This window comes from Elephantulus edwardii, unplaced genomic scaffold (assembly GCF_000299155.1).
Source record: "Elephantulus edwardii isolate Elephantulus edwardi_28Jun2011 unplaced genomic scaffold, EleEdw1.0 scaffold00175, whole genome shotgun sequence".
In the NCBI taxonomy this organism is placed as follows: domain Eukaryota; kingdom Metazoa; phylum Chordata; class Mammalia; order Macroscelidea; family Macroscelididae; genus Elephantulus; species Elephantulus edwardii.
Window position 1 is genome coordinate 2,732,995 of NW_006399925.1, and position 17,444 is coordinate 2,750,438.

Here is a 17,444-nt window from a genome sequence, read left to right on the forward strand (position 1 = left end):
GTTTTATATATTTACCAGATAGGTCTATTATATGATACATAGATATTGATGTTATGTCCTTTTGATCTACCATGACTTTAATCATTATATAGTGCCCTTCCTATCTTTTATGGTAATTTTAATTCTGAAGTCTATTTTATCAGAGATTTGTATTTCTACTCTTGCTTTTTTGTGGATGTTATTTGTTTGGTGTTATTTTTTTTCCAGTCTTTGATTTAAAGACTATCTTCATGTATTAGATGTGTGTCTTGTAGACAATAGTTTGATGGGCTTTGCTTTTTTTTATCAATTCTGCTACTCTTTTCTCTTGAGTTCTGCCTTAAGTCCATTCACATGAAGTGATTATTGACAAGCCAGATTTTTTTCATTGCCATTTTGCTCTGTTTCTTTTTTATTTTTTCTTCTTACTATGGCCCATCAATTTCTGTTTTTGTTTCTTTGTGTATGACTTCCTTTAAAAGCTCTTGTAGGTTTGGTCTTGTTTTCACAACTTCCTTAAGTTCTTTCTTTTCTGCAAAAGATGCAATTTCTCTTTCAAATATGCTGGGTACAGGATCCTGGGTTGACAATTGTTTTCTTTCATCTTCCTGTTATGCCATACCATTATCTTCTTGCCAGCAAAAAAGTTTCTTGTCCTCCTTGGCCCCTGGGATAATCCCTCAGCCATGGAAGGAGGGCCCCCTAATGGAGGTATAAAACTCACAGATTTTCAAATATATTTTACCTCAGGTTATGTGCACTTTTTTTTCCTCACAACAGAGAAAATAGAAAACCCTCATGAAACAGCTATTGCCGGCTAAACTCTATGCTTACCACATTCTCTATTTAACAGAGTATTTTCAAGGTGTGTGCTTTACTATTTTTTTATACTCCACTTCACAGCTTAGCAAGCAATTTTCCCTAAACAGCTAAAACAAACATTAGCTATCTGAACCTGATCAGTGATAATCACAGAAAAGAAGTCTAACATTTTGCTTCTGATAAGATTCAATTCAACTCATGACCATAAGGACAGGCCAACCCATAACTGACCTTCCAGTGGGTTGACAGAGGCTATAAATCACAATGGAGGAGATATCTCATTTGTCTCCTGTTGAGCAGTAAATATATTTGAACCACTTGCCTTTGGATTAGTAACCCAACTCTGTACTCACTAGACCACCAGAACATCCTTCTGTAAAGATTACAATAATAAAAATTTTGAGTTAAATCCTACTTCATAACACATGAGTTAATCATAAATCAGAATCAAATCTGAAGGAACTTCTTTTTCTCTCTAAACCTTAACATTTCAAGTATACACTTTAATCATTCTGAAACACAGTTCATAGAATATTATCACAAATCTCATGATAGCCTGTTTGCTTTTACTGTGCGCATTTTCCCCCATTTATTAATATTTACTTTTACCATCCATTGACCATCCTACACTACTTGATCAATGACAATATTAGGTTTTACGCTCAGTGTTATAGAAACATTCCTGACCTGTAATGAAAAGGCCTCCCAGAGCATATATGGTATCATCCATTATCACAACTGAAAAAGTTCTGAAGATATATAAGATCTCATTTATCAGCAATGCATAACCTGGAGAGGCCTGAGACTGTGATCCTTTCTTATCCAATATGATGTAAATGTTCATATTTTTGGTACAAAACTATAGTATAAAAGTTAAAAGAAATGAAATTTAAATATAAATATTTGACTTCTCTTTGTTTCCTTCTTCAATATGTGAGAATATTTTACTCTCTCCAACAGGTCATAGCAATCCTGAGTGTCGGGTTGCACACAGAACTCTAATTCAAGAAGAGACAGTGTCCTCTTCCTGGTGTACATTTCTTCTGATATCAGATATGCTATGATTGGTTGATGTTCTCTTCTAGATGACCAGAAGAATGTCATACATGTAGCTAAGGTCTGCTTCCTCAGTCACTAACTGGTGTGTAGGGATAAAATCATCTATTTCTTTTAGATCTACTGGATCTAAGGGTCAGTCCTCAAATGTCATGGATACAACACTTTGAGGAATGGGGGGAAATGTTGAGGTTAAGCAATGAATTAACTGCAAATATTCTGTGAGGGAATGAGTTTACTTCATTTATCATGTTTTCCTTTCTATTAATTACTCAAAACTGAAGATTTATATTTGGGAGTAATTAGCATCCTTATGGTACACAGTAATAAAATTAATGGGTATAGAGTACAGTATTTTGGGTAAAAATTAACAAAATGGAAGGAGATGGAATAAATAGCTGGAATCTAAAGAGAACATAATTTTCAGGAAAGAATATTAACAATTAAAAAATATAGTTTCTTAATTGGTCATTTAAAGATCTTCATCAGAATAACTAATTTGACCTATAGAAATTTACAATTCTGGGTTCCACATCACCTCTATGATGAAACAAAGCCTCAAGAGATAGGGCCTAGATAGTTGCCTTTTGAACTAGACACTTAACTAAACGTGATGCTGGTGAGAGAAAGAGTTTTGGATATGGGCCATCCTATCTCTGACATCATGTGGGCTCAGGAATGGTAGGATATAATTTGCAAACTATATTTTTCTCGTTGGTTTATAAAAGTAGCACTAGCTCAAGTCTCTTCAGGCCCCAACTTTGTTTAAGATAAGCAAATTGATTTCTGAGTCAAGGAAAAGTACACATAAAAAGGGTCATATTACTTCTTTGACATCAAATAGTTTTTAACATAATAAACTGCTCTCATAAATTGAGTGGTTCCAAATCAGAGCCATATGGGAGGTGTTTGGGCTGAAAGGGCAGAAGGAGCACCAGTAATTGGCCCAACAGTTCAAACATTAGAGTAATTCAAGGAGGTAGAGAAGCAGATCTGAAGAAACGGACCAGCTCATCTCTTTTCCCTGACTGCATATGTCTTACTTTTCTGACTATTAGATGCTTTAGTTGTTCATCAGTCAGAAGAGCAAAGCATAATGAGATTAAAGTGAAAATTCTGATGTTGCTTAAAGAGGAGTATTAAACTCACATGTAGTAAAATATCTAATAGATAACGCATAGGAAATATGTAGATTTAATGTCTGAAAATAGAAGAAACATTCTTTCCTTTACAGCCTATGTGTGGGAGAGTGGATAAAATAAACAATGGGCTTGTACCACATGGGATGATTGTATGATCAAAGGTTCAGAATAAAGAGCACTACTGTTTATTCTCAAACCTGAAATTTTAAACTATTTGCTAAAGTTTGAACTTTTTTTTAAGCAAATGCCCTTATTTTTTTTTTTAATTAAATTTTATTCTTTTTTATGTGTACCGTCAAATCATGTCTGACTGGTACAGGAAGATATTGCCTCTCCTTCTCCAGCAGTGCATCTGGTAGAATTAACCTGCATACCTCTGGGATTGTAATAGAGTTTCTTGCCACAAGGCCACCAGAGCTCACTGCAAATTTACGTATTAAGTGTCTGTACTTTTTATTGTGATTTGAGTGAAAGTTTATAGAGGAAACTGATTTTACTATAAAAAAATTGATACAGGTCATGTTTGTTAAAGTGATTACCATCCTCATACCATTATAATTCCTACCTCTTACTTATATTTCTCATTTCCACACATCTTTCTTTCCTATCCCTCTGACCTTTAGCCTTAAATGAACACTGCACTTTTGATCTTATATAGTTGATTGCTATAAAAATTTTGTTCTAATATTGTTCGTTTCTATGTTGTTGATTATCTTATAAACCTGCCTGTTTATTGTTTGGCTGGAAGTTGAGTCATGGGAGCGATTTCATCTAAATGTAATTTGTAAGAATAAATAAGCTAATGTTGTTATGTGCCATTGAGTTGCCTGTGACTCATAGCAACCCAATATACAATAATAGCTCCGAACTCTGCACTATCCTGAGCCAGTCTATCTCCAACATACCTACCCCCATTACTTCAGTTAATCCATATCATCCAGGATCTTCCTCTTCTGCGCTGTTCCTTCACTCTACCAAGTACAATGCCTTCTCCAAGAACCAGTCCTTTTGTGTATCTGCCCAAAGAATGTGAGACAGAGCTTTAAAATCTTTGCCTCCAAGGAGAAACTTGGTTTCACCCTCTTCAATGCAGATCTGTTTGTTCTCTTTGCAGTTCGTGGTATGTTCAAGACTCTTATCTAACACTGTAACTCAAAGGCATGAAGTCTTGTGTCATCCTTACTCATTACCCCGTTTTCTGATGGATAGCAAGTAATTGCAAAGACCATGGACTACACTCAGGGACACCACAGTCTCTAGAATGACATCCTTGTTCTTCAGAACTCTACAGAAGTCCCTGACAGCAGATTTTCCTAATGCAATTCATCTTTTGATTTTCTAACTGCTGGTGCCAAAGAGTGATTGTGGAGCCAAGCAAGTTGAAATTATTCACAATCTCACTCTCCATCTATCATAGTGCTGCTGATTGGCCTGATTGTGAGACTCTTAGTCTTCTTGATGTTGAACATCAATCCATATTGAAGACTACATTCCTTAACCTTCTGCACCGAATGCCTCAGGTCCTCCTCACTTTTGGCAAGTCAAGCTTTGTCATCTGAATAATGCAGGTTGTTGATGAGTCTTCCTCCAATCCTGATGACACATTCTTCCTCATAAAGTCCAGGTTCCCGAATGATCTGTTCAACATAAAGACTGAAAAGATATGGAGAGATGACACATCTTTGATATACTTCTTTCCTGATTTTGAACCATGCAGTGTTTCCTTGTTCTGTTCTGAGGACTGCTTCTTGGTTTAAGCTAAATTTAGAATGAGATTCACTTACCGATAAATTAAATCATAAATTTAACATAATTTCAACATTAGGAAGTCCTAGAAACATCATGAGTTAACACTGCGCTGTTATAGTTGAGAATCAGATCTACAACAAGCAGTCACGTCTTGGGAAGAAAATCTGTTTGTTTTCTCTCATAAGGATGTACAGACTCTGAAACACTACAGAAATAATTTTATTTTGGATTAAAGGATCAGAATATAAGTTGGAATCAACCCTGATAACAATAGAATTTTTAACATCAGATATTTCTAAGTTTACTTTTACTTTACCCTGTGGTAGTAATTATCAAAACGTTTAGTCTCAGACATATACATGTTGTTGTTGTTATGTGCGTCGAGTCGCCTGCGACTCATAGCGACCCTATGTACAACAGCCCTAAACTCCGCTCTGTCCTGTGCCAATCGCACTGTCTCCAACACTCCCATCCCAATTATCCCAATCACTGAATCAATCCACCTCATAGAGGGCCTTCCTCTCCTGCGCTGTCCCTCCACCCACCCAAGCATGATGTCCCACTCTAAGGACCGGTCTCTCCTCACAACAAGTCCAAAGTAAGTTAGACAGAGCCTCAGAATCCTTGCCTCCAAGGAGCCACCAGGTTTAACCCTTTCCAGGAAAAATCTGTCTGTTTTCCTAGCAGTCCATGGTATTCTCAATACTCTTCTCCAGCACCACAGATCAAAGGCATCAATTCTCCTTCTATCCTCCTTGGTCATTGTCCAACTCTCTGATGCATAACAGGTGATTGCGAAGACCATGGCCTGTATCAAATGCACCTTAGTCTCCAAAGAGACACCGTTGTTCTTCAGTACTTTGGAGAGGTCCATAACAGCAGACTTTCCCATTGCAATGCGCCTTTTAATTTCCTGGCTGCTGGTGCCAAGACTGTTGACTATGGAGCCAAGCAAACTACAGCTGTGTACAATCTCAGTCTCTTCATCATCCATCCTGATGCTGCCAGTTGGTCCAGTGGTGAGTATCTTTGTCTTCTTGACATTGAGCCTCAATCCATATTGGAGGCTGCAGTCCTTGACACTCTGCAGCAGGCGCTTCAGGTCCTCTTCAGTTTCAGCAAGCAGGTTTGTGTCATCACATAACGCACATTGTTGATAAATCGTCCACCAATCTTGAACCCACATTTCTCCTCATAGAGCCCAGCCCCCCGGATAATCTGTTCTGCATATAGGTTGAAAAGGTATGGAGATAGGATGCATCCCTGGCGCACACCCTTCCCAATTTTGGACCATGCAGTGTTCTCTTGCTCTGTTATGACGACTGCCTCCTGGTCCAAGCATAAGTTTAGCATTAGAACGATCAAGTGTTCTGGGATTCCCATTCTTCTCAGAGTCAGCCATAGTTTCTTATGATCTACACAGTCAAATGCCTTTGCATAGTCAATGAAGCATAGTCCTTTATATATACTCCTTTAGTGTGTATATATGTATGTGTATGTGTGTGTGTGTAAGTGTATGTATGTACGTATGTGTATATATGTATATGCATGTATGTATTTGTGTATGTATATATGTATGTATTTATGTATGTATATATATATGTGTGTCTATATAGATATTTATGTATATGTATATTCATATGTATATGTATAGTGGTCTAGCAGCAAGAAGCTGTGCTGCAATCCTGAAGTCACAGAGTTCGAGGCCACCATCTGCTCTGTGCAGTCGCCTCGCTTGCAATTACCTGTCTCTGAAAACCTGCCGGAGGGTCAGCTAAGGATCTGTTTTCAGAGAAAAGTTGGCAATCTCCTCCCTAGCAATTTACAACCTCTAAAATCTTGCTGGAGGTTCAGCTATGAGTCAGTTACTATTCAGCAGCAGTGAGTTTGAGCCTATATATTTATCGTATAATAAAAGAGTATATATTTAATGTTAAAAACAAAAAAGTTTATTCAAATAATTATTTATTGGTTGATTTAGTTAATATATTTCAAAATAACAGTAACAAATCTGCTATACAATGAATGTTAATTTTTTTTATGAATGTCATTTTTATAAAAATAGTAAAAATGACACTAGAAACCTCTTTTGATGGAAAAGAGCTAAATTGATATCTAGACATCAATAGAAAAAAACATGAGAATCCCATAATTGCTGTTTTATTCACTTTATGACAATATGTTTGCTATGAAGACAATGTGGTCTCATACAGATAAACAGTTGTCTAAAGGAAGCATATTTGAATAGTCTTTTTAGGTAGCCGTAGCAATTTTTATTTTGATGCAATGTACAGGTCTTAATCAAATCTATTAATCTATCTTGTAGTTTGAAGGCATCTTTGAGTATGCATCATTTAATAACATCATGCCTTGGTCATTTTAAACACTAGCTCAGTTGTGCAAATATGAACACATTTCATTCTACAATATTAAAAATTACATTTATTAATATCAGTACAAATCTAGTTAGAAAAGACTTTAGCTATTGATAAGCTGTCAGGATCACAGTGACAGATTTATGTTTTCCAAAATTTTAATTTTCTCTCGAGGGTTTGACTTTTTTAATTGGCAGAAAATATTGTTTTCCTTGAAATGACAGGCTGATGCTGTTCATTTTTAAGTATATGTCTGCCAAATACTTAAGACTGAGTGCTCAAAGTTTGCTGTCAGATGTTATTTCATATAAAAACAATATTCTGTGAAAGAAGTGGCTAGTTTAACTTGCATTTCAAAGAATCACACAAATTATTTCCTTGAGACAGTGATTATATCATTAAATATAGCCCAAATACTTTATTTGTACATTCCATTTCATCACAAAGAATATTTTAAAAGATATTAAATAAAGGTTGAAATTTAATTAAACTTAATTACATTTATATATTCGTCAAAGACATTCTTAAGTGAAACCGGATTTTGTTTTTCTATTTCCATTTTCAAATTACTACAATTTCAATGATGCTGGTGTTTTGAATAATGTTATAACGCTTGTAGTTTTAGCTAATACTGCCTGGAAAAATATTAGTGCGAATGTGAGCACTGTGAAAAAGGAAATAACGTCATAATGCATTACAGAACATATTAAATTACGTTCTTTGTAATTAGCAGTCTGACACATTCTACTCAGACAATCTCTTTTCTTCCTCAGATATTTCTCAGTGACACTCTGCTCTTTGCTAATGCCTGTGAGTTTTTTCACGAAGCTCTACACATAGTATTAATATTCTATATTTCCTAGTTTCTAGTATTAAGCATAGGATCTAATGGTATTAATTAAAGGTTGGGTAGGTGAGCCACAAAAGCAAACCAAGAAACAAATGAATGGTTTTACTCTAGCTGTTCTTTGTGTTTTTCTATTGCCCAAATAGACAATGTTAATGCTATTTTAGGGCATTTTTTTAATTGTTTCTCACATTTGCATCTTGATGCGGAACACATAAATCAGGTTTATGGATTTTGCATCAAGATGCAAATATATGGGACCATGTGCTTTGCAGAGAGTAGAAACAGAGTTTAGTGTGAACAATGGGCACTGGGTGTTCAGGAACTGTCTGTGGTGTTTAAGGTAAGATAGTATATCAAGAAGGACTAGAAATTCAGATATCTAGAGGGAAAAAAAAACTTCTGGAATTGGGAAATATGTGAGGCTGAGCTTCAAAATCCTTGTCTCTGAGAAGTAGTTCGGGGTTTCACCCTCTCCAATACAGACCTGTTTGTTCTCTTAGCAGTAGTAGGAAGAAGTTTATAGCTCATACTCCAGCGGGTTTTCAGAGGCTGTAAATCATGTAGAAAGAGATTCTCCTTCTCCTTCAGGGAAGATAGGGGATTTGAATTGACCACCTTTATGTTGGCAGTGTAACTCCGTGGTCACTAAGTCATCAAAACTCCCTAATATATATTACATTTAGTAACTATTTATAAATCAGTCAATTAGAAAGACAACTGATAACATTAACATTGCTGATGTCAGGTGGATTCTGGCTGAAAGCAAATACCAGAAGAATATCTATTTGTGCTTTATTGACTATTCAAAGACATTTCACTTCGTGGATAATAAAAAAGTATGGCTAAGATTGAGAAGAATGGAATTCCAGAACACCTAATTATGCTGGTGTGAAAAGAGTAAGGGAACACTACTTGACTTAAAATTAGGAAAGGTGTGTGTCATGGCTGTTTCCGTTCTCCATACCTATTTAATCTGTATCCTGAAATAATTGGAGAAGCTGAATCATATAAAGAAGAATGAACCATCAGGATAGGAAGAAGACTCATCAATAACCTTCATTATTAAGATGATACAATCTTTCTTGTGGAAAGTCATAAGGGCTTGAAGCACTTGCTGAAGAAGATTAAAGACTATGTTGTTGTTGTTGTTGTTATGTGCCGTCGAGTCGCTTGCGACTCATAGCGACCCTATGTACAACATTGCTAAGCTATGCTCTGTCCTGTGCCAATCGCACTGTCTCTGACACTCCCATAGCCTTCAATATTGATTGAGTGTCAACATCAAGAAAACAAAAATGGCGGCCAATGGAACAATAAGCAACATCACAATAGATGGAGAAAAAGAGTGTCAATTACTTCATTTTACTTGGATCCACAATCAACATACTTGGTACTTATCACTCAGGAGATGAAAAGACATATTGTATTGGGAAAGTCTGTAGTCAGAGATCTCTCCAAATTATTGAGGAACAGTAATTTTAGTTGAAGAGTAAGGTGCACTCAATTCAGTCCATGGTCTTTTTAATCAATTGCTGTGTGTCCAAGAACTGGACAATGACTAAGGATAGCAGCAGAAGAATTGATGCCTTTGAATTGTTGTTATTGTTTACCATCATGTCAGAACACATCCATAGCTGTCCCTCCAGCGGGTTTTCAGAGGCAGCTAATCTTTTAGCAGGAGATATCCACCCATCTCATATGGAGCATCTGGTAGATTTGAACTGCACGTCTTTTGGATTGCAGCACAGCTTTTTACTACCAGACCACCAGAGCTGCTGCTATTACATTTGGGGCATCACTGATAACAATAAATAGCAAAAAATTAAAACAAACACTAATGGGAAATATTATGTGTCTTTTGTTAAAATGAGAAGTATATGTGGAAGTAAAAGTGAATTAGATAAGACATGACCCAACTACAGACTTTAGTTATTTGCCAAGGAATTGTTGCTAAGCACAAAGCTGACTAAGGTGCGCCTGATACAGGCCATGGTATTTGCAATCGCTTGTTATGCATCAGAGAGTTGGACAATGACTAGGGAGGACAGAAGGAGAGTGGATGCTTTTGAGCTGTGGTGCTGGAGAAGGGTACTGAATGTACCATGGACTGCCAGGAAAACAAACGGATTTGTCTTGGAGAGGATTAAACCAAGCTACTCCTTGGAGGCAAGGATTCTGCGGCTTTGTCTGACATACTTTGGACATGTTGCCAGGAGGGACGGGTCCTTGGAGAGGGACATCGTGCTTGGGAGGGTTGAGGGACAACGCAGGAGGGGAAGACCCTCTATGAGATGGATTGATTCGGTGAGTGGGGTAATAGGGATGGGTGTGTCAGAGGCGGTGCGGTTGGCGCAGGATAGAGCAGGGCTTAGGGCTGTTGTGCATAGGGTCGCCATGAGTCGGAAATGACTCGACAACAATAAGGGAGAAGGAATGTTGCACTTTAGTCTGTGTTATTTTTTGTTAGTCTTACCTATATTATTTCTCCAACTGCATTATACATTTTATAGTCTTTTATATTAAGAAAGGGACCTGAATCTGAAGGTTTTCCTATTTTTCATTGTAGTATCTAGTGCAATGCTGACACACAGGAAACCAGCAAACACCAATGGTTGCATCATAACATATTTTTTTTAAAATAGTTATTAAAGTTCTATATGTTCTTGTTTTGAGTGCATCATAGCTTTTCCATATATATGTGATAGTGATAGTAATTTGCATAATAATGTCCTCATCATTTATTCATGTTTTAAATTTTTTCTTTTGTGTGTGTGTGTGTGTGTGTGTGTGTGTGGCTTTTCTATACTACTGTCTCCCTCTCTTTTATTTCATCATTGGCACCACAGCTATCCAGACATTCTAGAGAACAGAGATCAATCTTTATTTTTTTGCCATTATCAGCCCCCTCCATAAATCAGTTTTACTCAGTAGTCAGTGCGACAGGGTCTCCAACTGTCCATTGCCTACAAATGGTGTCTTTTAAAGAAACTCACCATCACCAGCTGTTCCTGCAGTGCTATAGTCCTGTGATTTTGATAAGTATCTCATCTGTAAAATCACTTCTCAATTTTTTTTTCTTTCCTTTCCTTTCCCTTGTTCCTGGCAGCTGCCCACAGAGTTATACCCTGTGTATTTATCTAGAGTGCACCAACACATGTTTACTTCTGACTTTTAGGTAATAAAAGCTAACCTTCAGTAAATCATATCAGTAAAGATACTCATAAATCTTGCTCTTACCTTATATACATCAATTATTCTTTTCATAAATACCACAAGCATGAGCCACTTACGTTGCACAACTGTGGAGGATGTCTTGAAGATTGCACACTAGTATTATGTGTTTTCTGGGCTGAATAGTAAATAAGGATCAAATTCATAGGAATGAGAGTGAATTTAGGAGAGCCCCCTGTTCCGCCTATAGATATCCTTAATGAAGTGATGGACCTATTTGTTTATGTGGCTCAGAGTTTCTATGATGAAGAAAGAATTAAGTCCAAATAGTATTTTATTTTTTCCTCAGAAGAAACAATTAAGTCCACATAATTTTATTTTTTTCTCAGAATTTAAGACATTTTTACAATAAAGTTCTTAACCACAAAGTAGTCATTTGTAAATGTTATAGTAGAAAGGACAAGAATTAGGCACACATTCATTGATATTCCACTATTTGTGTGTCCTAAAGGCTTAGTAATTATACCTATAAAATAATTATTATAAACCCTACATCACACTGTTATTTCTAGAACTCAGTAAGTGTATACTTTAGAAGTCTGAGGTCAAGATTTGGAATCTTACAACTATTTGATGTATACTTGTCTTCTTCAACTTTGGAAATAGTAGCTAGTTACTTTGGTTGACTGTATAAATGACCTTCTATGTCCTCATGTGACATTTTATTTTCCCCAACTTTTCCTTTTTTCCCCTTTTATTCTGGTTTATTTAAAAGTTTGAATATATTGTTTTTCACAAAGGATCCTTCCTATTTTCTTCACCTCACCCACCCATCAAATTGAGAAAACCTACGATTAACACCCTACCTCCCATCATCACTCCTCTATTTCCACTCTCCCACCACCTTGGATCCTCATATTTATTCCAAAATAATGGTTTTATAAAGTATTTGTCCTTGTGGGATTGAGTTAATTCACTCAGCATAATGCTGTCCAGTCCCTCCCAAGCTGGGGAGTAATTTACAAAATGATTGCTCCTGCATGCTGTTTAGTATTCCATTGTACGAATGTACCACAACTTAATTCATTTACTTGTGGCTGGACATCTGGGCTGTTTCCATGTTCTTGTAATGGTGAATAATGCTGCTATGAACATTAGTGTACAAGTTTCTGTTTCAGCTTTAGTCCTCATTTTCTAAAGATTAAGTCCCTGTGTTCATTGAAAATGTTTTCCAACAGGGTGAAAGAAAAACTTACTGACTAGGAAAAAACATTTGACAAGACCATGTCAGAAAAGAATCTCCTAATGGCTGTTCCTGGGCCTCCACAACAGAAAGATGGATAACCTAACTACAAAATGGGCAAAAGACAAGGATAGAATTTTCAAAGAGGAAGATATTCAAATTGCCAACAGACATATGAAGAATATGCAGTCACTAGTAATAAGAGAGCTGCAAATCAAAACAGCAATGAGGTACCATCTCATTCCAGTAGCAGTGGCAATGTTTAATAGGACAGAAAATAATAAATGTTGGAGAAGATGTGGTGAGGTAGGAACTCTTTCACATTTTTTAAGGGATTGTACAATGTTACAACCACTCTGAAAGGCAGTTTGGCATTTCCTCAAAAGTCTGAACAGAAAAATTCCATATGACCTAGCTATTCCATTCCTTGGAATATACCCCAAGAAAATGAAAACAGAGGCTAATGTGACATTTTCAGGAAGTTCAGTGAAGTGAAATATGGAAGTATCATATGAGATAAGAAGACGATTTTAGGCATTGTCCAGTCTTTTAGTCATTCACTTTGCTAAAGGTAGGACAACAGCTGAAAGTACAGATTGCATTAAAGTAAAAAAAAAAAGTTTCCTGATGAAGAGGTATGTTTCACACAGCAGACAAACCTATATGGGAATTGTGATCATGAAGTACCTTCACTGCAAGTCTGAGAGATAAAAAAGGAGGGGAAGCCAGTGGAAAACAGATTATTTTCTAGTTAAGATAATAAAGATAAAGAAATGACTCTCTAACAATTGAATGAGAGTGTTGTCATATACAAGATAAGGTATAGCTACAGGTAAGGGTAATGCTTTTACTTTTGAATACAATGAAACCTATGGGGTTCAGTGTTCTCACATTTTCCTCACATATTTATGTTTCCACTCTCTCACAGGCTTTATCTATTTTGTGTCTGACAATTGTCATTAGCCACTGTTGAGTTGACTTCCAATTCACAGCAGCTCTACACACAAAAGAACAATATATTCACTGACCCTGTGCCTTATACATGATCTGTTACAGCTGGGATTGTTATACATAGTAATTCCAATGGCTAATTTTTGGAAGTAGATTTCCAGCCCTGTCTTTTTATTATCTCTTACTTTGATAAATCTACTGAAATATACCCAGCATCACAGACACACACAATCTTACACTAATACATAGTGACTGTGCTTGAGGAATGAGGTTGATAAAATGTGCAATTAAGATGTATTGTTAGGCTCATTTAGTGCAGCGGCGGACTCGAGTTACGGTTCTTCCCCTCCACCACCTGGGACCATCACTAAGCAACCATGTCCAAGGGCCCTGCTGTTGGCATTGATCTTGACACCACCTACTCCTGTGTAGGGGTCTTCCAGCATGGGAAAGTGGAGATCATTGCAAATGATCAAGGCAACTGGACCACGCCAAGCTATGTTGCATTTACCGATACCAAATGACTGACTGGCGATGCGGCAAAGAATCAAGTTGCAATGAATCCTACTAATACAGTATTCGATGCCAAACGTCTCATTGGATGAAGATTTGATGATGCTGTTGTGCAGTCTGATATGAAACACTGGCCCTTCATGGTGGTGAACGATGCAGGCAGGCCCAAGGTCCAAGTAGAATATAAAGGAGAGACCAAAAGTTTCTATCCAGAAGAGGTGTCCTCTATGTTTCTCACAAAGATGAAGGAAATTGCAGAAGCCTACCTTGGAGAGACTGTTACCAATGCTGTTGTCACTGTACCAGCCTACTTCAATGACTCTCAGCGCCAGGCTACCAAAGATGCTGGAACTATTGCTGGCCTCAATGTCCTCTGAATCATCAATGAGCCAACTGCTGCTGCTATTGCTTATGGTCCAGACAAAAAGGTAGGTGCTGAAAGGAACGTGCTCATCTTTGACTTAGGAGGTGGCACTTTTGATGTGTCAATCCTCACTATTGAAGAGGGGATATTTGAGGTCAAGTCTACCGCTGGAGACACCCACTTGGGTGGAGAAGACTTTGACAACAGAATGGTCAACCATTTCATTGCAGAATTCAAGCGCAAGCATAAAAAAGACATCAGTGAAAACAAGAGGGCTGTCAGATGCCTCTGCACTGCTTGTGAACGTGCAAAGCACACACTTTCATCCAGCATCCAGGCCAGTATTGAGATAGATTCACTGTATGAGGGAATCGACTTCTATACTTCCATTACCCAAGCCTGCTTTTAAGAATTGAATGCTGATCTTTTCCGTGGCACTCTGGACCCTGTGGAGAAAGCTCTGAGGGATGCTAAGCTAGACAAGTCACAGACCCATGTTATTGTCCTTGTGGGTGGTTCTACCAGAATTCCCAAGATTCAGAAGCTTCTTCAGGATTTCTTCAATGGAAAGGAGTTAAACAAGAGCATCAACCCAGATGAGGCTGTTGTTTATGGTGCAGCTGTCCAGGCGGCCATTCTCTCTGGAGACTAATATGAAAATGTTCAAGATTTGCTGCTCCTGGATGTCACTCCACATTCTGTTGGCGTTGGAACTGCTGGTGGAGTCATGACTGTCCTCATCAAGAGGAATACAACCATTCCTACCAAGCAGACGCAGACCTTCACAACCTACTCTGACAACCAACCAGCCTGGTGTACTCATTCAGGTCTATGAAGGTGAGCGTGCCGTGACCAAAGATAACAACCTGCTCGGGAAGTTTGAACTCACTGGGATACCACCTGCACCTCACGGTGTTCCTCAGATTGAAGTCACCTTTGATCTTGATGCCAATGGTATGTTTAATGTTTCTGCTGTTGACAAGAGCACTGGGAAAGAAAACAAGATTACCATCACCAATAATAAGGGCCGCTTCAGTAAGGAAGACATTGAACGAATGGTCCAGGAGGCTGAGAAGTACAAAGCTGAAGATGAGAAGCAAAGAGATAAGGTGTCTTCTAAGAATTCCCTTGAGTCTTACGCATTTAATGTGAAAGCAACAGTTGAAGATGAAAAGCTTCAAGGCAAGATCAATGACGAGGACAAGCAGAAGATCCTTGACAAGTGCAATGAAATTATCAACTGGCTTGATAAGAATCAGACTGCAGAAAAGGAGGAATTTGAGCATCAGCAGAAGGAACTAGAGAAGGTCTGCCAACCCCATCATCACCAAGCTGTACCAGAGTGCTGGAGGCATGCCCGGAGGCATGCCTGGTGCCTTCCCTGGTGGTGGAGCTCCTCCATCTGGTGATGCCTCTTCTGGACCCACCATTGAAGAGGTTGACTAAACCAATCTGCATACTTTATAGCATTCATTGTCCCACAGTTAAATTTTGAAGGACCCAAATTTGTAGCACACTGCAGTTGAAAAGTCTAAACTGCTAGACTAAATTTCTGGGCATTCTCAATACTTGAATATGGAATGTGTATAGGGAAAGGAATTAATATTGCACTTTATTATCACTGTATTGTAAGTGGAAAATGCAATGTCTCAAATAAAGATGTATTTAAAATTGGCACCATAAAAAAAAAGATGCATTGTTAGTTATTGTGATTGGAATGCCAACGTTGGAAACAAGGACGGATTACTAGAAAAATAGAGACTTGGTGAAAGATAGAAATGACAGAGGAGTTTGGATGATAGAAGTTTTCAAGACTATTAATTTGTTGAAAATATCTTTTAAAAAAAAGCATGAAACTGTACTCTATATGTGGACTTTGTCTGATGGAATACCCAGGAATCATATCCACTATGTCTGTGGAAGGACAGTGGAGTTCAATATCATTAGTCAGCATAAGGCTAGATATGCTAAAGAGAATGATGACAGAATATGCTGAAAAAACTGTCAGGATATATGGAACAGAACTCAAAAGTATACCCTTTCTTGTCTGATACATACTGGTAAAATCCACAAGATAATTACTTTAGTAATCCTTTGAACCTGGAACAAAGTTCACCCCAGTGGCTCAACTTTTAGGCAGACCATGCTGGGGCTGTTTTTAATTACTATTAAGTCGATTAAGAGTTATAACCATGAACAACAGATTAACATTTTATAATATCCTGCACCACTCTTACAATACACTGTGTTAAAATCTTTGATTAGAGTTATTGTGTTTTTCCATTTTATTAAGGTTTTTCTCTCTTTTGCTGACTCTACAGTTCACAGCATTTACATTTTTCCAATGACTGACTCCTTCTGACGACATATTTAAAGATTATGAGTTTCACCATCCTTATCTCTAAGAAGTATGCTAAGGAGGTTGCCCTTTCTTCAGCATAGATAGTTGTGTCCTTTTTTTTCATGACCATTTGTTTTCTTTGGGTAGTCCCTAGGGAGGTGCTCTTCTAGCCAAATGTTGTGTCTCTTTGGCAGTTCAAATTCACCAGGGGCTCTGAGGAAGAAAGTTGGGAAATTTTCATTCATGTGATTTACAGTTTCTGAAAACCTACTGGAGGATCAGCTTTGAGTTGGTTCTGATGCAACATGAATGCTTTAGTTATTCATATGTGCTTTATTAATGGCTGATGTTCTTAACCATCCACAGCTTTTCTTTTTTTTTCCTGCTAGTACTCAAGGCATCAAATCTGTTCTTGATTCAAGTGGACTAAACTCAAAGTCGTATTTTGGCTTTCATGGACTTGTTTTCATTTTCTTCATCTTCAATTAGACGTTGCACATGAGCCGTGGATGCTCTATTCCACAGCTAACTCCTACCCTATTTCTGACTGCTGGTGTTGAGCTTTTCCATCATTTCTTTCCATAGATATAATTCGATTTGTTTATTCAATCTAATGAAGTCCGTATGTATAATAACCATTTATTTTTTTAAGAGTATTTAAATTGAAGAGAAACTAATTGCACAACATAGTATCATGAGACCTTATCCTCATTTCAGTCACCAAGTTTTATATTTTCTGTATACCAACCTTTCTTCTTTGTTTTCAGCTTTTGCTTTTTAGTCACCAATTGCAACTAATCCATCTTGATTGCTGTTCAATCAATTTAAGACTGCAGAAATAGGCAGAGAAAAATTCTTAATTATTTTTAGTTCTTTTTTCTTCACAGT

General features: G+C 37.4%; 1 pseudogene; it reads left to right on the forward strand.

The window, feature by feature from the left end:
- Positions 1-13,715: 13,715 nt before the first annotated feature.
- LOC102847516 lies at positions 13,716-15,661 on the forward strand (annotated as a pseudogene).
- Positions 15,662-17,444: the final 1,783 nt, after the last annotated feature.